The following is a 7447-nucleotide window of genomic DNA, read 5'->3' as shown; positions in this document are numbered from 1 at the left end:
TTGTTGTCTTATGCTGTTGAGTCTTGCTCAACCGATTGCAATGCCATGGAAGCATCTCTCCCAGAATGCTCCATCTGCAAATTGTTCTGGTAGTGTATCCATAGAGTTTTCTTGGTGAAAATATGGAAGTGGTTTACCATTGCCCTCTTCCACGCAGTGAACTTGAGTCTCTGCCCTCGACTCTCTCCCATGCTGCTGCTGCCCAGCACGGGTGAGTTTTGACTTGTAGCAGATTGCCTTCCAATCACTAGCAACTGCCACAGCTAGGAATGGAATTGGTATGCCTCTGCTTGACTCTCTCTCCTGTAGTCAAGACTGGTAGAGTACTGGAAACTCTCCAGGTGTGACCTTGAGATGTTCATCAGGTTATAAGGGCTGCTAAACAAGTGATTCAAGGATCTTCTCCTTAAGACTGAATCCGTTTACAGAATTTTTTAAAATTCAGTATTATATTTGAAGAGAGGATACATCGATGAGACCACCACCTTATTGGGTAGGCTTTTTTATTGTATTTAGTTAAATGCTTATTCTGTGCCAGGCTCTGTACTAAGTGCTGGGTAGATACAACATAATAGGGTTGGACACAGTCTCTGTCCCACATAAGACTAACAGTCTTAATCCCCATTTTATAGCTGGAGGTAACAGAGGCACAGAGAAGTTAAGTGACTTGCCCAAGATCACATAGCAGACAACTGGAGGAGCTGGAATTAGAACAGGTCCTCTGATTCTCAGAGAACCTGAGAGTTGAGATAGAGAAATATTTGACAGCAATAACAATACCTTTAAACTTAGCCACAAAGCAAGTTGACCCCAAAATATCAGCCCAACAATATCCTGATCATTCGTTTACTTACTTTGGCCCTCTTACATATTGTCTCAGTCACCCCAAAACACAGTACTATCCTACTTTAGCTTCTCTAAGACCTTAAGATACTTGCTTCAAGATCCCAGAAATCAGCCCTAATGGTCCTTTAGAAATCTGGAACTAACCTTCCTTCCCTAGAGCAGGACACACTCTCCAACACTGATATGATTTAGCTTAAGAGTTAGCTGCTCTGTTTTCCCATGTGATGTTCCCTGGGAAAGGTAAATAAAAAAAGTCAATACCCTGGATTTATAAAGGGTCTTCCTTAAAAAATTAATCTGAGTAGTCAAATAAAATATTCATGATTACCATTATCATCATCCTCATTGCCAACAGAATTTTCGACCCTCTAGTGTATGCAAAGCACACACAGCAATTAAAGGAACTATCACTTCCCTCAAAGTGCTTACAACCCAATCAAGGAGCCACCCAAATGTGAATTGATAAGATTAAAATAGGTAAAAGACTAAACACATAGATACCAATAATAAAAACAAAAGTAAATAATTGAATATTCATAAATACCATATCAATCAGTCATTTATTGAGCACTCACCACATGCAGAGCAGTGGATTAAGTGCTTGGGAGAGTACAATATAATGGAGTTGGTAGCTATGTTCACTGCCCACAAGGAGTTTACAGTCTAGAGGGAGAGACAGGCATTAAAATAAATTATGGATAGGTACATAGATGCTGAGGGGCTGACAGTGGGGTGAATAAAGTGAACAAATCTAAGTGCATGGGTGATGCAATCATTCAATCGTTTATTGAGCACTTACTGGGTGCAGAGCACTGTTCTAGGCGCTTGGGAGAGTACAGTATGACAGAGTTGATAGATAAATTGATAAATGCAAAAGGGAGAGGAAGTAGGGGAAATGCAGGCTTAGTAGGGAAAGGTTGTAATTGTACTTATTTGTAACAGTATTTATTGAATACTCTCTATGTTTTGAGCACTGTACCAAGCACTGGTGAAAGGATGGTGAGAGTGAATTCACAGACACAGTCCTTGTCCCACAAAGGGGCTGATAATTTCATGGGGGCACATTTAGAAAAGATAAAGATAAGATACAGATACTAGGAAGGCCCCAATCCCCCCTTCTGCTTGTCCCTTGTGTAGCTTTTCCTCTCCTCAATTTTTCTTTCCCCCAACCCCTTCCAAAGGTGCTCTTCTCAAAATGTGCTACACATCCATTCATTCAGGTGGCCACCCCCTTTCTATCTCCCGTATGAGTCTTATCAAGTCACTCTGCTACCTAAGTAGTACACTCTCCAGTGATGCATGAATAGACAAAAACCTAAAAAATACAAGTGAAAGGTCCAAGATGACTTTTGGCAAAGTGCAAGTCAGAGTTTGATGACAATGAGGCAACAAGCACCATAACAAATTAAATGTATAAAAGGGTCCTGTGGTGGCTGGTTTACAATATGGCTGTGAGACCTGGACTTCATAATAGTGTTGGTATTTGTTAAGCACTCACTATGTGCCAAACACTGTTCTAAACGCTGGGGGAGATACAAGGTAATCAAGTTGTCCCACGTGGGGCTTACAGTCTTAATCCCCATTTTACAGATGAGGTAACTGAGGCACAGAGAAGTTAAGTGACTTGCCCAAGGTCACACAGCTGACAAGTGGCAGAGTCGGGATGAGAACCCATGACCTCTGACTCCCAAGCCCATGCTCTTTCCACTAAGCCACGCTGCTCCTAAACATACACCCCCACTTCTGTAGCAGTTTCACTAACATCCCCTCAAACTATACTCCAATGGCAGGACAAATTACCAACCATGAAGTCTTGGAATGCAGCCCTGAAGCACTGTCCACAGCAATTCAGCTGTGCTATGTGGGTCATGTGAAGAAAATGGATAACTGCAGGTTAAGTGAAATGAGAGATATGCAAGCAGCAAAGGCAGAAAGAACTATTTAAAGACACAAAGAAGCAGAATCTCAAATAATGTAATATAATAATGGCCTACTGGGAGACCATTGCAGCAGACAGAAAAGTTTGTGGGCAGAAATTGCTCTCCTTGAGAAAAGGCTGCACAGAAATTAAGATTTCAGGAGGCAGGCCCTACATGGGAAAATAATAATGTCGGCATTTGTTAAGCTCTTACTGTTCATTCAATAAATCATATTTATTGAGCACTTACTGTGTGCAGAGCACTGTACTAAGCACTTGGGAAGTACAAGTCGGCAACATATAGAGACGGTCCCTACCCAACAACGGGCTCACAGTCTAGAAGGGGGAGACAGACAACAAAACAAAACGTAGACAGGTGTCAAAATCGTCAGAACAAATAGAATTAAAGCTATATGGCATTAACAAACTAAATAGAATAGTAAATATGTACAAGTAAAATAGAGTAATAAATTTGTACAAATATATACACAAGTGCTGTGGGGAGGGGAAGGAGGTAGGGTGGGGGGGTGCAAAGCACTGTTCTAAGCACTGTGGAAGATACAAGGTGATCAGATTGTCCAATGTGGGACTCTGTCCTAATCCCCATTTTCCAGATGAGGGAACTGAGGCACAGAGAAGTGAAGTGACTTGTCCAAAGTCACACAGCTGACAAGTGGCGAAGCAGGGATTAGAACCCATGACCTCTGACTCCCAAGGCCGGGCTCTTTCCACTGAGCCACGCTACTTCTCTGAAGTCCATTGGTGCAACATGCATCTATTTTCATGTGCAAACAGCACTGGGGCAAACACAGAGTGTGATTTGTTGTATCCTGAATTTTTCTTGAGCCATAGAAAAATGTCAACTTTATGTCTGAAGGACAGCTAGATGTGTAGGATAGAGTTAATTAAGGAGAGGCTTGAGACATTAAGGTGGCAGTTTCAGTAGCTACTCTCCTACTACAACCCAGCCCGCACACTTTGCCTGCCTGGAGTATCTCACTGAGCAAATAAAAACCATCAAGTAGTCCTGATTTTATTTGGAAAAAAGACTACGGCCTAACCAGTCAATCAAACGATCAGTAGTATTTGCTGAGCACCAACTGTTTGCAGTGCTGTAGTAGTGTAATGAGGAGCAGAGTGGCCTAGTGGAAAGAGCACGGTCCTGGGAGTCACAGGGCCTGGGTTCTAAACCCGATTCTGCCATGTGCCTGCTGTGTGATCTTGGGTAAATCATTTCTCTGTGCTTCAGCTTCCTCATCTATAAATGGTGATTAAATACCTGTTCTTCCTCTTCGACTTTGGGACATGGACTGTGTCTGACTTGATGATCTTGTGTCTATCAAATTGTATTTATTGGGAGCATACTGTGTGCAGAGCACTGTACTAAGCACTTGGGAGAGTACAATACAACAATAAACAGTCACATTGCAAGTTCCTTCTAATATCTACACTAAATCTTTGGCTGCAAACCAAAACTCCCCTGTTTTTTGTTCTATCCTCAATCAATCAATCAATCGTATTTATTGAGCGCTTACTGTGTGCACAGCACTGTACTAAGTGCTTGGGAAGTACAAGTCAGCAACACATAGAGACAGTCCCTACCCAACAGTGGGCTCACAGTCTAGAAGGGGGAGACAGAGAACAAAACCAAACATGCTAACAAAATAAAATAAATAGAATAGATATGTACAAGTAAGATAAATAGAGTAATAAATGTATACAAACATATATACAGTTGAAAAAGAGAGGACTGCTCTCATGCTTAAAATATTCTTAGGTACCTGAACCTCTACAATCTCAACAATAGGCACTCAAATGCACAGAAGCACAAGTTGCTTTTTCTCACCCAGGCTAAAATTGTGTACTTGGCTCCTGAAAGTCCTCAGTGGACTTTTCTTTTTATAAAACTCTCTGGGTAGTTTAAAATAGTTCCTGAATAGTACAATTCCTAAGCTTGACAGCTTGGCTGACATGTCTCAACTTGTTGTTTCCAGTCACATAGATAACTGAATGTTGCTGACACAATCTGATGTAATTTAATCAAGGACAAGCTTTGGAGGAAACATTATTGTTGCAATATGGATTTTTTTTCCCTGAAACGTGTCATTTTGTTGGCAACACCTGATCATTGGTGATCTATTTGCTCTTTCTTGAAACTATTTCTGCTCCTCTTATATTTGAGGTACCCCTCTCCAACCAAATCACTTTGCTCGCTGTCATTCAGAAGATTCCTCTTGAGACTTCAAATGATTTATTACATGAGCAGCCGGCAATTGTGACAGTAGCCAATTGCTTCATCTCTGGTCCAGTAGGCAAAAAATGAAGTTTCCATAATGACCTACCTTGCCCTCCTGTCTGATAAATTGAATTTCAACCTGCTTGTAAAGGTATTCATTCATTCAATTGTATTTATTGAGCGCTTACTGTGTGCAGAGCACTGTAGTAAGTGCTTGGGAAGTACAAGTTGGCAACATTTAGAAACGGTCCCTACCCAACAGTGGGCTCACAGTCTAGAAGCGGGGGACAGACAACAAAACAAAATGTATAAACCAAATAAAATAAATAGAATAAATATGTACAAGTAAAATAAATAGAGTAATAAGTATGTACAAACATATATACTTATATACAGGTGCTGTGGGGAGGGGAAGGAGGTAAGGCAGGGGGATGGGGAGGGAGAGTAGGGGGAGAGGAAGGAGGGGGCTTAGTCTGGGAAGGCCTCCTGGAGGAGGTGAGCTCTCAGTAGGGCTTTGAAGGAAGGAAGAGAGTTAGCTTGGTGGATATGCAGAGGGAGGGCATTCCAGGCCAGGGGGAGGACGTGGGCTGGGGGTCGATGGCGGGACAGGCGAGAACGAGGCACAGTGAGGAGATTAGCAGCAGAGGAGTGGAGGGTGCTGGGCTGGCTGTAGAAGGAGAGAAGGGAGGTGAGGTAGGAGGGGGCGGGATGATGGAGAGCCTTGAAGCCAAGGGTGAGGAGTTTTTGCCTGATGCGTAGGTTGATTGGTAGCCACTGGAGATTTTTGAGGAGGGTAGTAACATGCCCAAAGCATTTCTGCACGAAGATGATCCGGGCAGCGGCGTGAAGTATGGATTGAAGTGGGGAGAGACAGGAGGATGGGAGATTGGAGAGGAGGCTGATGCAATAATCCAGTCGGGATAGGATGAGAGATTGAACCAGTATGGGTTCTAATTTATTATTGAGGAAGGATGATCACTTTCATGCTGTGCCATTTCTTTAGACTGATGAGGTGAATGGAAATAACAAATCTTCAGGAGATCAGTTTTTAACATGGTCAAGACACCAGACCTCTGTCATATGTAGCCAATGATGTTTTTTTTTAATTAACTGCACACATTAGCTTGCTCTTTCATTGTAGAATTGGTACTTGTGAGGATGTGAACCTATTATAATCCTAAGAACAAAACATAAACTGTAAAAAAAAAGTTGTATTTAATCTATTAAATGATCAGTAGAGGGCACTGATCAAACACTAGTTGTAAGATCAGAAGACCTGCCTGCTGAATATTTTGTGTCTAAAAGGATAATAGACTTCTAGGTTAATATGCCAGTTTTTCTCTTTTTCATGCTAATTACCCAACAAGAAGTAAATTGGGGAGCAGCAGTCTGGCTGAGGGTAATAGCCGTGGCCAGGCTGCTAGGTTGGTGTAGCATTTTTTTCAAAACTCTACGTTATTATTTACAAATTACTGTCTTTACCTGAGCATTGCAACTTTCCTAGGCTACTAGTCTGGTCAAATGAATGTGCAAAGGGGAAGGTCAGTTTTAGGAGGAAGATTCTGAGGGATGAAGTGTGATTTTGGTTGTGGAAGGTGTGGATGGAGTGAATTACGGCAGAATGGAGGAATGAAATGATACTGGGAGAGAGGATTTATTCATTCATTCAATTATAATTGAGCATTTACTGAGTGCTGAGCACTGTACTAAGCACTTGGAAAGTACAATAGAGCAATAAAGAGAGGCAGTCTCTGCCCACAACGGGCTTACAGTCTGGAGGGGAGGAGACAGACATCAAAACAAGTAAACAGGCATCAATATAAATACATAGAATTATATATAATTATATATTATATATATATATATATATATATATATAAGCATAAGCATTCCCCCATCTTACCTCCTTCCCTTCCCCACAGCACCTGTATATATGTATATATGTTTGTACATATTTATTACTCTATTTTACTTGTACATATCTATTCTATTTATTTTATTTTGTTTGTTTGGTTTTGTTCTCTGTCTCCCCCTTTTAGACTGTGACCCCACTGTTGGTTAGGGATTGTCTCTATATGTTGCCAACTTGTACTTCCCAAATGCTTAGTACAGTGCTCTGCACACAGTAAGCGCTCAATAAATATGATTGATTGATTGATAAATGTTGTGGGAAGGGGGAAGAGCAAAGGGAACGAGTCGAGGTGACATGGAAAGGATGGGGAGTTAAGGAAAAGGGGGCTTACTTGGTCATACCCTCGACCTCATCATCTCCTATCGCTGCACTGTGTCCACCCTCACCAACTCTGAAATCCCTCTCTCTGATCATAATCTTCTCACCTGCCTCCTCACTCACACTCCTTTCCCCTGTAAATCCATATTACTCCCTCACAGAGATCTCTGCTCTCTTGACCCCATCCATCTTTCTGAGCGCCTCACACCCTACCTCG

General features: G+C 41.8%; 1 non-coding gene across 1 annotated transcript; it reads right to left on the bottom strand.

Annotated features, from left to right (window-relative positions):
• Positions 1-221: 221 nt before the first annotated feature.
• Positions 222-357, bottom strand: LOC119920584. Its single transcript, XR_005448317.1, has one exon. It is a non-coding gene; the product is annotated as a small nucleolar RNA SNORA7 (small nucleolar RNA).
• Positions 358-7447: the final 7090 nt, after the last annotated feature.

The sequence above is a fragment of the Tachyglossus aculeatus genome, chromosome X1 (assembly GCF_015852505.1).
Source record: "Tachyglossus aculeatus isolate mTacAcu1 chromosome X1, mTacAcu1.pri, whole genome shotgun sequence".
Lineage (NCBI taxonomy): Eukaryota > Metazoa > Chordata > Mammalia > Monotremata > Tachyglossidae > Tachyglossus > Tachyglossus aculeatus.
This window is presented reverse-complemented; position numbering and strand designations above follow the sequence as displayed.